The following is an 18,582-nucleotide window of genomic DNA, read 5'->3' on the forward strand; positions in this document are numbered from 1 at the left end:
CCTTATTTTTATGTTAAGAAATGGTTAACAGGGTACAGAGAGTTTATTTTGTTAACATTTGTTTACAGAGAAAGGGAAGTGTGTCTTAAACTTGGAATCCTGAGCAGTGTCAGAGTTTCCCTGTGGGAATCTAGCTTTAATCCAAATTTGAGCTTTCAAGGAGATACCACAGCTTAAAACACGCTCTGCCAATTCCACGTGCTGCATACCAGGCCTTAAGTCTCAGAAATAATATTGAGATCTCCTATAAACTGGTTTTAAATCACTTACTCTGGATTTGACCTGGTGTTGTTGAATACCTATTCTAGCCCCAAACTCTAAAATTGTTGAGGTGGACATAAACTTATGGAGAGGCAGTATTGCCATGAAGGAAGGTGAATCTCTTGCCTCAACGAAATATGTTTGGATGTTGATAATGAATGTTGTTTAATCTATTTAAGAAGAATGTAACTAATATATTTATATATAAATATATATTGCATATGCTGTTTCCATTTTATCATTTGATTAAGAGTCCTTCAGTATACTTTCCTATTGCTATTTTTGTTCATAAAGTAGATTCATTCCCTTTACCTGTTAAAACTGTAATGAATCTACCATTGGACTACTTACTGATTTTTCTTCCACTTGCAGTTATTTTTAATAAATATTTGGAACAACAGCTTGGGTTTTGTTGACTCCCAGAAAGCAGATTGAATTGACAAATATAGTTGAGTTCAGGCATACGTCAGCTGCCCAGCTCAGTCCTGGAAGAGAATGACCCGGTGCATCTGGGACATCTCCTTGGGTGCATGTGTTTTTCTTCCACCTGCCTGTGAGCCAGCTGCCTGATGCACTATGGCCCTCGTCATCAGGGAAGAAACTTTCTCCATACTGCTGTTGGTCTCATCGCTGTGTGTTCCTCCAAGGCCCTTTGCCTTTCTTGTGTCTTTGTCTTATCCATCGGGTGCTATGGGAGGAAAGACTATGCCATATCCATTTCCTTGCCCTACACACTGCGTTGAAGCTGGGAAGGAAAGCACAGCCAAGCTGTGAATAGGAGGGTGTGCGAGCCACGGCAAGTCGGGGCACAAGGTGGCATTTGGGTTGTTGGGGACAGAAAGAGTCCCCATGCGCTGGAGGCACAGTGAGGGCTGCCACACACTTGGTCTCCATCAAGGGGATTTGTGAGGATGAGGACTGCTGTATCCAAGCTATTTTTCTCCCCCCCCCCCCCCCCCCCCCCCCCCCCCCCCCGCTGTTTTGAAGCAGATTTTGCTGTATTCATGCAGTTCTTCAGACAATAGGTTCTGTCCATAGGTTACACCGATTTTATTTCCATGCTGGACTGACTGAAGCTTCTTTGGGGGGAGTCTCAGTACCACTTCCGAAGCGGGGGTGATGGGAGTATGAAGGGTGGTTCAGTTGTAACTGCAACTTGAGCTTTCTACTTGATTATTTGCACAGACCAAGTGGCTTGTTTCTGTTTCCTAACCAGACACCATGTGTAATCACAGTGTTAAGGTAGTAAAGTCTGAGATTATCCATTAAAACAAAAAATTGCTGAACAACCATGGAACAGACATATTGAATGAACAAGCACAGTTCATTGAATGACATCCCGGAGCAGTACTGCTACTTTTTTTGCTAATCTTTTCCAACAGGCACTGGACTTCATCTCCTGCTTCCACAGTAAAGCCTGCAATGCTTGATGATGTGACATGCAGTGTTTATGATTGTTGCAGATCCCAAAATGTCTGTCCAAGTAGAGCTGCTAGAAAACCCTTGCACGGATTCGTACCTGCTCCTTCAGTCACGTGGAACTGAATTAATTGAACTGTCAGAAGTGAGGCGGTGTTATTTACTTATTTACTTGCCACAAAGAATAGTAGCTGGGAGATAAGATACGGCTATAAAAGACAAGAGGTGCAATAATTCAACACCAGGATAAAATCTCACTCATGGTGACTATTTAGAAATCAATATTTGTCCTAATGTATTTACTTCCAAGCTTATAATTTATACCATGAAGCCAGTCAGTAAAGAGCTGCTGCATATGTATTTAGAATTTTATTGGAAAAATGTAAATTACTGGGCCTAATGCAGTATTTCTTACCATAAAAGCCCTGAGATAGAAGTGCAGAATGGGTTCTTGCAAGAACCCTGTGATGGGATATGCAAATTTTTTCATTGGTGATAAGAACCATAAAATTTGTATCACTCATGAACTACATTTGTGAATGGAAGCTCCATAATATTGTTAACTGAATTTTCATTTTGTAATGCTTGTTTATGATATCCATTATTCACATGCTATAAGTAATGCACTGTACAGCACAGATAGATAGAATTTACAGTATGGGGTCAGTTTCCAGAGGAAACAAGGTCGGTCTGAACCATTAACTCAAATATGTTTCTATGTTTTCTCCCAAGCATGGTCTCCCAGTAAGATTTTTAATTCAAATAATAGCTTCTAAGAGGCCAGGGAAACTTTAATGTCTTTTCGATTAGTGGCAATGGCTGTGCAGTCACGGCTTGCTTAGATTACCTTTTAAATAGATTGAGCCATCAAACCATTTTATAAATCTGTCCAGTTAAAGCACATAATTTATTTTGTAGGTAACACATTTAATAAATTGTGATGTCTTTCCTTCTGCATTGTGCTCCTTCTGTGAGCAAAACTTCTGAATTTCCCTGGAAGTAGGATGCAAAATTGTTTCCTCATCCGTAAGCAGGTTGCTTCTCCTCGAGATAGGTTTCCAGTGGTTTTGATGAGTGTGTGGGATAGAGGTATTAATATAGTATCAAAATACAACCATCTTCTGGGTGAAAAGTAACAGCTGCTTTGCAATTAAAAAAAAAAAAACAAAGCATGGAAAGAAGCACAAAACCATTTGCAGGAAAGAATTTGAAAAAGATATTTGTGGTTAAAATAAGGGAGGAATATTTGGAGGGATTGTACTTACTTAAACTGGGACCTGGCCAGGACAATGAAGTTAACGAACCTGTTAATATAAAGAATGACCCAGGGATTTTTATGGCGCTGGGGCGCACAGCCGGTGTGGAGCTGGGTGTCTGGTTGCGTGAGCCTCTGCAGCACGAACGCAGGAAAAGGCAATACAGTAGGTAAAACTAAAGAAATCTAGAGAAATCTAGGGGGTGTTGGTTGAAGAGAAGGTCAACATGAGCCGGCAGCGTGCGCTTCCAGCCCAGAAAGCCAACCGTAACCTGGGCTACATCAAAAGAAGCGTGACCAGCAGGTCAAGGGAGGTGATTCTTCCCTCTCTCCTCCGCTCTCGTGAGACCCCACCTGCAGTACTGCGTTCAGCCCTGGGGCCCCCAACAGAAGAAGCACATGGACCTGTTGGAGCGAGCCCAGAGGAGGGCCACAAAGATGATCAGAGGGCTGGAGCACCTCTCCTATGAAGGCAGGCTGAGAGAGTTGGGGTTGTTCAGCCTGGAGAAGAGAAGGCTGTGGGGGGACCTTACAACAGCCTTCCAGTACCTGAAGGGGGCCTGCAGGAAAGCTGGAGAGGGACTTTTTCCAAGGGCATGTAGTGACAGGACAAGGGGTAATGGCTTTAAGCTGAAAGAGGGTAGATTTAGATTAGATATAAGGAAGGTGTTCAAGGAACGTGTGGACGTGGCATTGCGGAACATGGTTTAGTGGGCATGGTGGTGTTGGGTTGATGGTTGGACTTGATGATCTTACAGGTCTTTTCCAACCTTAGTGATTCTGTGAAGAAATTCTTCACCATGAGGGTGGTGAGGCACTGGAACAGGTTGCCCAGAGGAGTTGTGGATGCCCCAACCCTGGAAGTGTTCAAGGCCAGGTTGGACGGGGCTTTGAGCAACGTGGTCTAGTGGAAGGTGTCCCCGCCCATGGCAAGGGAGTTGGAACTAGATGATCTTTAAGGTCCCTTCCAACCCAAATCATTCTAAGATTCTATGAAAACCAGAGCGTATTTCTGAAAATATTAAATGCACAAATGTATTGGTGGTTAATACAAAAGTTTAGTAAGATTTTGCTTTTTCTTGGTTTTTTTTAAATGAAAACCCAAATTTCCCTTTCTAATGCTTTTGAAATTACAAGACCCTGTCAGTCGACTTGAACACTCATTTTTTTGTGGCTATTTGTCCTGCCATCATTGCAGCACCCCAGCTCCCAACGACATCGCCCTGGCACGGCTATGGAGAACTAATTTCTTCCAAGCTTCTCCTTGGAAGAGGAAATGTGTCAAAAAAAGCATTTCAGGAAGCTGGGTCATGTGCAGCACCACATCAGCTTGTGCTGGAGGCCAGGCCCATGCCATGCTCGTGCTGCTGGTCTGGCTCTTCACATGGGTGGGTGAGTCGGCCGCCATCACAGGAGCCCCTCAATGCCTTAGCAGGATCACCTGAGGAGACCATGCCTCGAGTAGACGGGGGCTCTGCCAGTAATTCACAGCCAGATCTTGAAAATATTTTCCCTCTTTCCCCCCAGCTGTGATTTATTTGTAAATAAAACGAACTGGTTACCCTCAAACGCTCCCAAAGGACCGTTTTGGTTTGGTTTGGTGGTGGCTTTGGAGGGCTCCAAGCTGCAGGGATGGCGGCCTGGGTGCAGCTGGGCTGGGCAGGGATGGGATGGGGCTGATGAGCTGACGAGCTGCCCCTGGGCAGGGCGGTGTCACACCCAAACCCCATGGGCTTAAATTGCCTTGGGGAGAGGTTCTTCTCTCCCTGGTGGAGTATGGCTGGAAGAGGAGGAAGGTACTGTGCTGTGGCCACCATGTCTGCCCCAGCCTACCCCAGCTGCTGGAAGGGCCGCTGTGATGCTTCAGCACTCTGAGGTGGTGTGAAGCTGGGCCTGTATCCCGTTTCAATGAGGACCAGTGAGACTAAACCATGAGAGACACCTTGTTGAGGTAGGAGGGGGCCAATCCTGCCCCAGGAGCAGGGGTTGCTGAGGGAGGTGAGGCCTGGTCTCTTGGTACAATGCTCTTTTTGCTGGAAAGTCAAAACATGTTTTGGAAAGCAGATGTGTCCTGTGGAAAAACAGGGCTGCTCTGCTCTGTTCTGGTAGCTTATGGCTTTCCCCGCCCTGCTCGTGGTGATGCAGGAGTTAAGGCTACAACAAGGGGACAAGGGGCTTTTTTCACTGGCAAAACCTGTCCTTGTTGGTGCCCCGCGTTGGCAGTGCCGCCGCACAGCCCCCCTCCGCCCCGCGGCTGTCTGGCCCTGCAGAGCTGCTGTGTTCGTGACTGTGCTAATGCCGCCGAGCTCAGTGCACCCCGCTCAGCGCGGGACGTGTGAGGAACAACAAACACCTAGGCAAGGAGCCAGGCTAAACCCAACTCGGGGCAGTCATAACTGACAGCAGCAGCCCTTATCTGCAAACCTTGAGGGCAATTTCTTCCACGCGAGACTCTCTCCTGCTATATCTGAGACCAGAAATGAACGTCTTCCTTCTCCATTGCCACTTCTCTGTCTTCCAAGCAACGCTGAGGACTCATCCGTAGGAGCCCTGGCGAGCAGGCCCTTGCCTGCAGGTCAACACTGAAACAGAGGAAGAGGCAGGTGAAGGAAAAAGAGCTGCACCTTGGCCTGAAGCCCTTTGGATTCCAGAATAGATCTTATTTATGCTTCTCTCCTCATTGTATAGAAACATACATATATTTATATACACAGCCTGAGTTTTCCTAAAGGAATAAATACCAATCATAACTTACAAAGTATTGACTATATAAAAGTTCTGGTTTTTCTCCTGGGTACTTCAGAGCAGATGGAAAATACAGCAGGTGCTGATAATATTTTCCTGCCCTTGGGAAAACCTGTCACAGTTACCTGTTTATCTTGTTTATTTTGACATTTTACTGCCTGAAACTGCTCTGTAACATAAAAGCATGTGCAGGGCGGCTAGAGGTGAAGTCTTACAGGTTCACTTATACATCAACAACTGAAAATCGATAAGCTGCTAGCAACAGGGAAAAATGTCTTTTGTGCTGTGGAGGAAGGCTGGTATTTTTATTTTTGATGAAGAAATACCAGGGAATGCAGGGGTTTGCACTTGGTGTGTTAGTGACTGGAGAGTGTAAAATGAGCTTTGCTTTAGCTGTCACACACGTGTTTTTCCTTTGTTTTTTCAATAGGAAACCTCAGTTTATTTTTGGTGTGTTCTTAGGACTGTGCAGAAAAAGAATTTGAGGGTTGGTAGTTGTGCTTAAACCACGACAGTAGTACAGACACTGAAGGGTTCCTGTGCTCAGCATGTTTAAAAAGTGGAGTTTGTAGAAGGTGAAAAGCAAGGCAAGGCCCGCTGGCTGGTCTGCATGAGTCCAGGTCTGCAGCAGGAATAGGCACTGCTCGGTGCCTTTGTGCGCCTGGCTCTGTAAGAGCTCAAAAATGGGGATACTTCTCCCCTGCTGATCCCATCTGCAGACTGGAGAGATCTGGGCAGGCTTTATTCCAAGAAGGAAATAAAGAGTTTGTTTGTAACTATGGTCCTCGGGCTGACAGACCATGTTGTTCCAGACCTTTCCCCCTCTCTGTTCTCTGATGCTGAAATTTTGGAAAGCAGTGAATAGTTTTTAGTGCTCCTACCCTAAGAGGCGGCATCTTGCAAGTGCTTGTAGCTGGTTGCTTGCCTTGGAGCATGTTCATGGGTATTGTTGTTTGAGGAATTACTGTTACATACAAGTGACCTCTTTGAAGGGGCACTGAGCTGGGTTGGAACAGTGTAGTCAGTGATAATAGCTGCCATGGTAATTGCAAAATCGTTCAATCTTCATGTGTTGTGGAGTATGGTAATCAGGCTTTTGGGTAGGGAGCGAACTGCACCTCTCTGAAACTGCGCTGTTATCTGGGGCTGCAGCACAGGGTGCTTATTATAGACTGGGGTGGACATGGGATGGTCGTCTTGTAGCAATTTCTTTCAGCCTCTCAATTCTGAACGTTTGTTTCTTGATTTGGTCATAAATCAGACTTCTTCACTGCACAGTTGCATCTGAAATTCACCTTTGTTTTGAACCTTTGAAGTAAAATTATTCCCAAACAACTGTCTGAATTCAGAGCTTTTGGCTGAGAGGGGTATGGCTCGCTGTTTAACAGAAATTAATATTAGCTGTTAAACCTCTTAGCTGCTAATCAAATGGACTATTTCTGCTATGTGTAAATCCATCCATATTTTCACTTTGCAGCCAGATGGAATTTCATTAAGGCATTTTAGTAATTGTAAAGGCATCACAGCAGCTAGCATTTTGGGTTATTTTGGGTTTAGTGGGTTTTATCACTATCTTGTACTGATTACTAAATACTTTAATGACATGTCTAGTAGAATTTATTTTTGTTTTGGCAGGGACATTAGGATGATAAATAGCTCAGCAAAGAAGAGTAAATCACAGCTGAGCTCAGAGGTGGTGCTTGAATCTATAAGGCCATAGTTGTTGTAGTTATTACAAGGATAAGTAAAAAGAGCGAGATAACTTTGTATACAAGTCTATTTGTCAAACTGATTGCATATCAAACACCGATTTAAACTGCAGTTCCTTTATATGATCAATGTGGAAAAGATCCCTTTTCCAGCCTCTGTTCTCATAGCTTTTTAGTTAGTTGCTGGCATTGACTTTGGTATTCTGTGTTTTGCGTCAAGTTGAAGAGTGGATGCTACCTAGCGGTTGAAGCAGGGGACTGAGTAGAGGTGACAAGTCAGGAGATCTTGCCTCTGTTTTTTCCCCTTTCTCACCCATTTTGTGACCTTGAAATGAAGCATGCTATAGTTTTTCCCTTTGGTAGAGAGGCAGAGTTAATTAAACTGCAAAGCACTGAGGATGGGGCAGTTAACATTTAAGTGAATTGTGCAATGATTAAGCCTTAATTTGCTATATAATTTTCTTTTTCTCATTAACCCTGCTGAAGCAGGACCTTTGAAATGAAAATCAAAAGTTGACTGTCATTCTTAGACATGTAGACGACTGAATAAATCAGCAGCAACAAGGCTTTAGACCCCTTTGTTTTATATTGGCCTGGGACAAACCCCAGGACTTGGGTACTGGGTAACAGGCTGTTACACTGCTGTAGTCCCCCGATTTTTTTTTTACTGATGTGGTTCTGTGTGTGTGGATGGGGCAGGGAGAAAGAAAAAAACAAAAAACCCACAACCAAAAAACCCCAAACACCATGTGGCAGAAAACCACTGACATCAAAGAAACAAAGCCAGCGAAGTTTTGATCTGCTCTTCTAGCTCGTGATTTCCCCCTGAACATGGTGTATGAAAGGAACCTTATGAAATTCAACAAAGGCAAGTGTAAGGTACTGCACTTGGGGCGGAATAACCCCAGGCATCAGTACAGGTGAGGGGCTGACCTGCTGGAGAGCAGCTCTGTGGAAAGGGACCTGGGAGTCCTGGGGGGCAATGGGATGACCATGAGCCAGAAATGTGCCCTTGGGGCCAAGAAGGCCAATGGCATCCTTGGGTGCGTCAAGAAGAGTATGACTAGCAGGTCGAGGGAGGTTATCCTCCCCCTCTACTCTGCCCTGGTGAGGCCACATCTGGAGTACTATATCCAGTTCTGGGCTCCCTGGTTCAAGAAGGACAGGGAGCTGCTGGAGAGGGGACAGCAAAGGGCTACAAAGATGGTTAGGGGACTGGAACACCTTTCTTATGAGGAAAGGCTGAGGGACTTGGGTCTTTTTAGTCTGGAGAAGAGAATACTGAGGGGGGATCTTATTAACGCTTATAAATACTTCAGGGGTGGGTGCCAGGAGGATGGGGCCAGTCTTTTTTCAGTGGTGACAGGACAAGAGGTAATGGGCACAAACTTGGTCATAGGAAGTTCCATCTAACCATGAGGAGGAACTTCTTTACTTTGAGGGTGGCAGAGCACTGGAACAAGCTGCCCAGAGAGGCTGTGGAGTCTCCTTCTCTGGAGATATTCAAAACTCCCCTGGACACATTCCTGTGCAATCTGCTCTGGGTGAACCTGCTCTGGTGGAGGGGTTGGACTAGATGGTCTCCAGAGGTCCCTTCCAACCCCTGTCATTCTGTGAAAGGCAGGAATATGTGTACTTTGCTATTGATGCTTCATGTGTAGGTTGGATATGGGTTTGCTTGTGAGGATAGTAACTTGTTAACAGCAGCTAGCTGTGACAATGGGGGGAAGTTATCTTAGCAGGACACTTGGATTTCAAACACTGTGGGCAGAAACATCCCCAAGTACCCAAATGGGGTTGTGATCCACTCAGCCTTGAAAGGAGTAGGATCCTTTTGTCCATAACAGTGCAAGTGTTATGAGAACAGTCAAAAACAGTGGAGAAAGACCAGATCTGCATGCCATATTTAATTTGATTAAATGTATAATTATCAGTAACACATTAGAGTCCAGTCAAGCTAATTATTAATTTCCCTCATGGTTTTTGTTAAGTTGTTTTAATGCAGGTGTAGGACTGATTTTTATTTTGGTTTATTTGGTGTTCATACTAATGTGTACTGTCTAATTCTGGGGTATGCAGGTGTTCAATATCTTAAATGAGCCAGTTTTCTTGGTGAAAACGATTAGCGGTAATGAAACATTATCAGATTCACTGCAATACTATTTGGCCATACTGAGTAATTCTCCCTCCAGACCTTGGGTCATGCATATGTATTTGTGGATTAAACTCCTACTGTAAGTGTAGTAGGGAGAAAACAGTAGGACTGACCTTTTGTCTTTGTTTCCCAGGGGAGTGAACAAGACTAATTTCACTGAAAGCTGTGGTTACGCTAATGTAACACTAGCGTAGAAGGAGAACTGGGCCTGATCCAGTATGATTTTTTAATCATTTAGAAATTAGGACTGTTGGAGTTTTTCTAAGTTATATTAATGGCAACAAAAAAGAAAGTGAGAAGTGACTTAATGATACAAGTATAAATAGATTAAAAAAAATCTTAGATTGCTCCAGTAGTTCATATGCAGGCAAAATTAACAATATACATGATGTTTGGGGGGAAAACTAACATGTTTAGCTGGCATGGGGCTAGGGATTTAGCTGGAGTTGCCATGCAGAAGCAGCAGCCCTTTCAAGAAAGCAATGCAGGAGCTGTAGTTGGTGAGGTAGAGGCCAGTTTATCTCACTATGCTGATTCCTTCTGGTATTAAAAATTCATTTCTGTACTGTACAAAACTACATCGTATCTGAAATTAATATCCTTAAATCTAATGGATGACTGTATTTGGAGAGAGAAATCAGAGATACTGCATTAATATGTATATAAACACACAGAGGTAATATTATTACTGCTGGAGCCTTTTGATCTGAAGAAATGTAGCAGATTGTTGTGTGAACTAGTGACTGATACATTAATGTAGAAAATGTATATTTTAAGCTGAAGTGAAAGCCTGTCAAAAGTGAGGCATAATAATCTGTGCTCTCAGTAAGAATATTTTATCACTTAGAATAGAACTGTTTAGGTTGGAAAAGAACTTTAAGATCATCAAGTCCAACTGTTAACCTAGCACTGCCAAGTCCACCACTAAACCATGTCCCCAAGTGTTGTGTCTACATGTCTTTTAAATACCTCCAGGGATGGTGACTCAACCACCTCCTTGGGCAGCCTGTTCCAGTGCTTGACAACCCTTTTGGTGAAGAATATCCAATCTAAACCTCTCTGGTGCAACTTGAGGCCATTTCCTCTTGTCCTGTCACTTCTTACTTGGGAGGAGAGACCAGCACCCACCCCTCTCCAACCTCCTTTCAGGTAGTTGTAGAGAGTGATAAGGTCTCCCTCCCCTCAGCCTCCTCTTCTCCAGGCTAAACAACCCCAGTTCCTTCAGCCACTCCTCATCAGACTTGTGCTCCAGACCCCTCACCAGCTTTGTCGCCCTTCTCTGGACACGCTCCAGCACCTCAATGTCCTTCTTGTAGTGAGGGGCCCAAAACTGAACACAGTATTTGAGGTGTGGCCTCACCAGTGCTGAGTACAGGGGACAATCACTTCCTTAGTCCTGCTGGCCACACTATTTCTGATACAGGCCAGGATGCTGTTGGTGGTCTTGGCCACCTGGGCACACTGCTGGCTCATCTTCAGCTGGCTGTTGACCAACACCCCCAGGTCCTTTTCTGCGGGGCAGCTTTCCAGCCACTCGTCCCCAAGCCTGTAGTGTTGCATGGGGTTGTTGTGACCCAAGTGCAGGACTGAGCACCTGGCCTTATTAAATCTCATACCATTGGCCTTGGCTCACTGATCCAGCCTGTCCAGATCCCTCTGAAGAGCCTTGCTACCCTCGAGCAGATCAATGCTCCTGCCCAACTTGGTGTCATCTGCAAACTTACTGAGGCTGCACTTGATCCCCTCATCCAGATCATTGATAAAGATATTAAACAGAACTGGCCCCAACAGAACTTGTCACAATTAGTTGTAAAATTGTATCCACTGCTTCAGTTCGTCAGCTAGACCAAGTCCCTACTGCTTGTAATTCACTTTGGATGGATTTTGTGTAGGTGGGGCAGGATACATGAGGGGTAAATGTTTTGCAGATAAGTTCACACTACTGTGAAATTAAATATTCAATTATACTACCTGCTGGGTTTCATTATTCAGAAAGATACCTGGAGCAATTGTAAACAAACTTTCCTAAATGATTTAACTGCTTTTAGGATGACAGTCAGCTGTGTGAAATTCCACCTAAATCCCTGTGCCTAGTTTTTATTAGTGCCAGGTTCAGGCAAGCAGCTCATGCAGTGACTTCCCTGGCTCTTTGCCATGTGCCTTAGATACCTGCTTCTCACCATTGCCCTGTCATTGGGGCATGGGTGATTTCAGTGCTCAGATATGGCCCTAAAAGGATATATTCCAATGGACTTAGGCAAGAATCCTGAGAAACATGGGCCTGAGTTAAGAGACTACCTCAGCACTGAGCTAGGCTGGGCATGGGGATCTTTGAGCACCTGCCTGGCTCTCACTGGACTGCCTTTGGCTCTAGCTGGGATATCAAGATATTATTGTTATGCCAGTAAAGAATAATTAACATGATGATATGTCTTTCTGTAAAGGGAAATGCGATTACTTCTTCATTTGATTTATTTCTAATAATAAGCCGGATAAATCAGCTATTAAATCAGGTGAAATGAAGGTATTCAAGTGAAATGAAGGCTTTGGAAGCCAGCCAAACCCTGGTCAGTGCTCATCAGATGTTTATTTTTAGGTCTTTTCTTGTCAGGGAAAAATAGGCTTGGGAGTCTAGTGGTAGGAAGTGGGGACTAAGGAGTCTGGAGGAAAGACTGAAATGTGCCAGGATTACTGTTCCAGTCTTTCCTTGTCTCCACTTATGTCCCTTGGCTGTATCTGGCCAGTTCCAGATTGAAGGGGTACCTGGAGCATCAGTGACCAGGTGGTTCACTGTTGTGGGACTCCAGCAAAGCTGAGTGCAAGAAAAGTTAAGAAATACCAAGCAGGTATTTGCAGTGAGGAGATGAAAAAGTGCATTTATTGATTACTTCTTAGGGTGAATCAATCTTAAAAAGAGGAGCCAAAAAGACTTTTTCTTATAATGTTATTAAGACTTAACTTGGGCAAACTGCAATTACAGCGGTTACTGTACTTTGGTGTTTTTAAGGCTGCCTATTAAACAGGGTTAAGAGGTGAAACCATTTGTTATTTCCTCTACTATCCAAATAATGTAAATTATGTCCTGTAACATTCAATAAGACTAGACTCTTCAAAAAGATCAGAAACTCAATTGTCCATGCTCTATATTAACATCAATATTTCATGGTGAAGAAGCAGCGTTTATGTGAGCCTGGTGAGATTTTCAAGCCTGCTTTATTTTCTGTTGATTTAAGGAAAGAATTTAACTCTGGAAACATACCTATAGACTGATAGCATGGATTTGATTCATGTGAAGTTGTTCTGCACAGTTAGAGCTTTAAAACAAGATGATGGGACCATGCTGTGCTTGATCCTCATCACGGGGTATATTTCTCTTATAAATATGACATGGGACATGGAGCTCTTGAGACATGATGGGAAGTCTTGCTGTTAATTTAGCAGGAAGCTGGAGCAGATCCCATCCTGGCTGATGTTCAACTCAGCACCTCAGTTCTGAGGTATTTGTGCACACAAGTACAAATAATGTAGGTGTCCAGAGGGAAGCTTCACTGAAATACAGGTCACAGAGCCCAGCAGTGTTATTCAGAGGCCTTGCCTTATTAATCTTTGGGGTCTAATCTTGGAGGGTTGCATGATCCCATCTGACAAATGAGATGGAGGTGGTTGCTCTGGCCATGTGCAAAAGATGCTTAATGGTCCCCATCTTGGCTCTAGTGTGTTCAAACTTATAAGCCTATATTTGAATTTGAGTAGTTTATTCTAGCTCTGGGAAGGAGAGATTTAAATCCCTGGAGTAGCCTGAATTCCTTTGAACACCATAATCAAATCTAGATAAAGGGGAAGAGCATTTCAGAAAAGGCAGGAGGCATAAACCCTGGTGATTTCTACAGGGGCAAGGTCCACTGAGGTAGGCAGAGAGTTTTCACTGGAGGAATTGTGGTGTTTTAGCCCTGTGATGTTGTTGATTATGGCTTCCCTCTGACATGCCCTGGTCCTAACACAGTGGGATGTTGAGGGGAGAGATTGTGGCAGAAGAGGAAGACCCACCAAAACACTTTGTCTCTTCCACTGAAACACTCCAGCTTTCCTATTAACCCAAATGCTTCAGTCTTTTGTGAGTTACTTTTCTGGTCTACATAGTTCTCTTCTCCCTATTGTATTAGGGGAAAAAACCCATAAATTGCTTTTTGGATAATCTGATTCTGATCAGGTCACAGCTGTTCAAAACACAAAACCCGAACAAAACAAATCCCCTTTCTGAAATCTTCTCTTCATGACATGGTTCAGCTTTGATTTTGGTGATTTATTAGAGCAGCAGTGTTCATGCTGCTGTAATCAAAGGCTAGTTGGTACTTCAATACAAACCTTGATTCCCAAGAGTCTTGTAACTCGCCTGTAAAACAAATGAATAGCTGTTGTCCTGTTAAAATGAGGAATTGTCTTACATATTCATGCCTTTTCCTCCCTCTTCCTCTCCCTCCCCCCCCAAGCCCTCCTTCCAAAATTTATGCATATTGCAAGCAAGCAAACAGTTGATGTTGGCAGGAGGAATGTACAAGAGGCCACCATGGTCATGGAGGATCCTGTCTGTGTCCCCACCACTCATAATTGCAGCCAGCTGTGTCACAGAAACTATCATAAGCAGAACAAACTCTTATCTTAAAACCAGAAAGGATGTTGTTCCCTTTCCGGCTCCTAGAAGGCTGTTCTAGTGCCTCTCTTAGTTTCCAGTCAAAATGGAAAGTTGCCTGCATATGTCACTAGTTTTTTATTGCCCTGTCAATTTGTTGTCAGACACTGGAACGGCTGCCCAGGGAGGTGGTTGAGTCACCATCCCTGGAGGTATTTAAAAGATGTGTGGATGAGGTGCTTAGGGACATGGTTTAGTGGTGGACTTGGCAGGGTTAGGTTTATGGTTGGACTTGATGATCTTAAAGGTCTTTTCCAACCTAAGCAATTCTATGATTCTTCATCTTAGGTAGCTTTTTCCCATCTTCAATGTCTTTACCTCACTGTTGTATTTCAATAAAGTTGCTATGTCTATCCTTATTTGTCCCTTGGTTAATGCTGTCAGGTTCTGTTTCCAGGCCAGGTAGTGCCAGAAGTATAAAATAGGAGAAATAAAGCTCTTGTGCTGCGTGCAGCTCTGCCTCCCTGCTGCTGTGGGAAGACTTGCTTGGAGCAGCATCTACTCCTGCCTTTAGGAACTAGTGAGAGAGCAGAGGGGAACACATGCTGCTGGGAGTATGGCCTGTTTCTGTTGTGCAGAGCTGCCCTGGGTGCATTTCATCCAGTTTTAAAAGCATTAGTGACATATGAACAAATTATGGTCAGTGGAAAAACAATCAAAACCCAACTGCAACCTTGAATATTGCTGTAGGACTGAAGATGGCTCCTACCTTTTGCGTCTTTCCCTGCTGTAAGAGCTGAGAGACTTCTCAAAGGGCTGGAGAAGTTCTGTGAAGAACCTCCAAGTGTGCTTTGACAGTGACTCTTCTAGTGATGCTCCTTGATGCTCTGCATCATTCATGCTTCCAGCAATGCTCTGCAATGTCAGAAATGGCACTAAACGTTAAACAAAATAGTTGGCACTTGCATATGGGTTTGCCCTGGCTGCACACTTGACCTGTAAGTTTGGTCAAGTTAGATGCTTCAAAAAAGAAAAAAATCATGTCAATTTGCTTCAGAGTCAATTGAAATGTCTAATAAGTCTAATAACTTAAAAATTATGCTTATTTCTATTGGTGTCCCTAGCGGTATATCTGTATGTAATACTGACTGACTACAGCAGAAGATATGAAATAAATATGCTCTGGAGAGCATATTGTATCAGTTTTCCATTTGTTAGCTGTTGTTGATAATGCTTTCTTCGCATATTTACCTTAAGTCACTACATTCTGTTATTTGAAAGAGGGATTGATTCTTGCTGTGTCCTTGCAACAATATCCAGTGTTATTAGGCCTGAATTTAGCTGCAAGTCTTGGGCTGTGTTCCATTGCTAGTACTAACTGATGTCAGTTTTCATTTTATGAATCCCTGACTGTTTGGATGTGTTTGTATATATACAAATGTACAGAATGCCTGTCTAAAACATCATGTCACTGGTGTCTGTGGGAAGTGCTGGAATCTCCTGTGAAGCATCTTAATTAGTTTTGCCTTTTGTGTTGACATCCTAAATTCTAGGCTTGAGTTATGCATTAGACTTTTTTCCCCTTGTTTGTCAAAACGGAACAATTTCTTCAGAGCAGAACTTAATGCAAATGCTAATTGCAACTGACAAGTCAAATTGATGTCACCTATTTCAATCGAAAGAAAAACTGACTAAGAAAAATCTATTCTGACCTTGTTGAAGCTGACTGAAGCTTGATTACTGAAATCTATGGGCACAGATTGAAAACCCCTGTTCTGCTTTTGCTGATTCCTTGAGGCAGGAGGCAGCCATCCCATGACTTCAGAGGGCAGAGCTGTTGCCTATGGGTGAAGGACAGCAATCCCACGCTCCTAGCTTGCTTTCAAAGCTCTTGTGCTCCACGTGGCAAGAGATGGCTTGGACGTGTCTGCTGGCAAACTGTCTTTGGCCAGATGTGATCCCACAAGCTGATGTCTACAGATTGCACATATAAGTGTTGAGACTGGTCGTCACCAGCTCTGTCTCTCTCAAGTGCTCTTAGGGATTGCTCAGAAGGAGCTCCTTGCTTTGAGCCTCACAGCTTGTAATCTACATGAGCATTGCCCATGCCAGTACAGGCAGACTGGTGAAACCAGCCTCTTTCAGTTGCTGTTTGGCAGGGGAATAAATCAGATGCTGCCCACAGAGTACTGGCTGTTGTCATTGCTGACAGGAGCGTGGGAGCCTTCTTTGTGTAGCAGGGAGTTTGGATGGCTGATAATTGCTTCTTTCCCTCCCTTCCTGAGAGGCAGAAGGTGGTGCAGGCACCTAATTATCATAAAAACCTAAGGAGTTTTTCAGTTTGGATCTGGTTTTCTTCCATCACAGAGCACTGCATCATTTCCAGTGCATCCTGGTATTGTGCTAATGGTGTACTCCTGCTGAATGGCCCAGTAAGAAGTAAATGCCTGCACTTGGTGAGGTGCATTTACTTGATGGTGAGACATGTAGATGCTAAGAAGAAAATGATTTCCTATGTGGATAGACATCTTGTGTTCAGTGCAACCCTAGCATGCACCTACCTTCATAAATATGAAGATATATCACATATACTCTAATCATGTCTTAAAAGAACATTTGTGGTATGATTATTAGTGCCTTGTATTCCCTTTCAGTTTGTATGTCCTGCTAATGATAGCTACTATTTGTATATTTCTTTTTTTCCATGTCTTGTGAAGACTCTTCCACTGTTCTCAAAACCTGGCTCTTTCTCATGGCCATCTCTCTTTAAGCCACCCCTGAGACCCATCACTGTGTCAGCTTCAGTGCCCAGAGAGTTGCTGAGTGCTGGAACAGTCCCTAGGTCAGTGGGGTTTTTTTCTTATTCTACTCCCAGCCCTATTTGCCTGGGAAGTAAAGGCTGCTAGGAAAGAAAGCCTTTGCCTTTTACTTCCTCCACATCAAACCCTGTTGTCTTATTGACATGATGGAGTTTTACTCAGGAAAAACTGATTGCTGCTCTTTGCCTTTTGGGTTTTTTATGGCTTTAAAAAAAATTCACAGAATCACTAAGGTTGGAGAAGACCTTTAAGATCAAGTCCAACCATCAACACCACCATGCCCATTAAACCATGTCCCACAATGCCTTGTCCACATGTTCCTTGAACACCTCCAGTGATGGTGACTCCACCACCTCTCTGGCCAGCCTGTTCCAATGCTTCACCACTCTCTCAGTAAAGAAATTTTTCCTGATATCCAGTCTAAACCTCCCCTGGCGCAATGTGAGGCCATTTCCTCTTGTTCTATCACTAGTCACTTGAACCCTTCTTTCTTCCTGAACCCTTGTAGCTTATTGTGGTGGCTGAAATGGGTTGGCTGTCTGTAGCTTGAGAATGAACTTCAAACAAATATCTGAGTAACTTTTTTTAACAGAATTCATACTTGTTGGCTAAAAGTAAAGCACTTGTAAACAAGTCTTTCAGAGCACAAAATACTTGAGAGAAGCTCCATGACACTCCAGGGAAGCAGGCTGGTATAATCCATTTCAATGGATGAGACTCGGAAGGCATTACTGTGGCAATCTGGTGAAGGCAAATAATGGCTCTCATTTTTTTGGTGTTTGGGCTTCTGCCCAGAATGTTTGTGTTTTACAAATGAGGAATGAAGGCCAGATGCAAGGCTGGTCTGGTGCCAGTTGCAGTTCCTAAAGTTTAGGCCTGGAACAGCGAAATGTGCTGCAATGAGGTGTGTGGAAAATCAGATGTCTCCAGAGCGAATCTAGGCTGTGCTGGTGGGTCACTGCTGTTGTCACCACCTAAGCTACCTGTGTGGGACACTGTCAGGGTTGTGAAAAAGCAGACCTGAAGTATCTGAAGTCAGCCAGCATGAATCCACATCTTGCTTCTTGAGATGCAGCAGGGAAATTCAGAAAGAGGTGGCTACGTGCTTAGTAACGCATCCCTTGGAGCATAACCATGATGCTACAACCGAGCCTCATGGAGTAAGATATTTTGGTAAGAGGCGCTGGGGAGTAGGAGGAAGAGCAAATGGCTCTGACCTCTGGAACATACATTAGCAGATCAACGGCTCTGTAAAGACCTTCCAAATGGCCTATATTCATATCAGTCTGCTCCAGCAGCAGTAAGAGATTAGTTAGTTGAACAAAGAGCTGAGGAGAGAAAAAACCCTGCTGAAAATGTAGTCTTAGCAAACCTTCGGGAGCTGATGCAGTCCAAAGTGAAGCCACCTGTACTTGGACCCATTTCCAGGGAATCATGGTAGTACAACAAATGTACTAGACTTTGTGCCGCTGATCACCAAGAGATTGGTGATATCAAACTGTGATCATTGGTAAAGACCTGGTCCTTACTTAGTGGAAAACCTTTTTCTGGTGACAGTGCAGCCTTGCTGCTTTACATTTTTGAAACAG

Source organism: Gavia stellata, chromosome 14, assembly GCF_030936135.1.
Source record: "Gavia stellata isolate bGavSte3 chromosome 14, bGavSte3.hap2, whole genome shotgun sequence".
NCBI classification, from domain to species: Eukaryota; Metazoa; Chordata; class Aves; order Gaviiformes; family Gaviidae; genus Gavia; species Gavia stellata.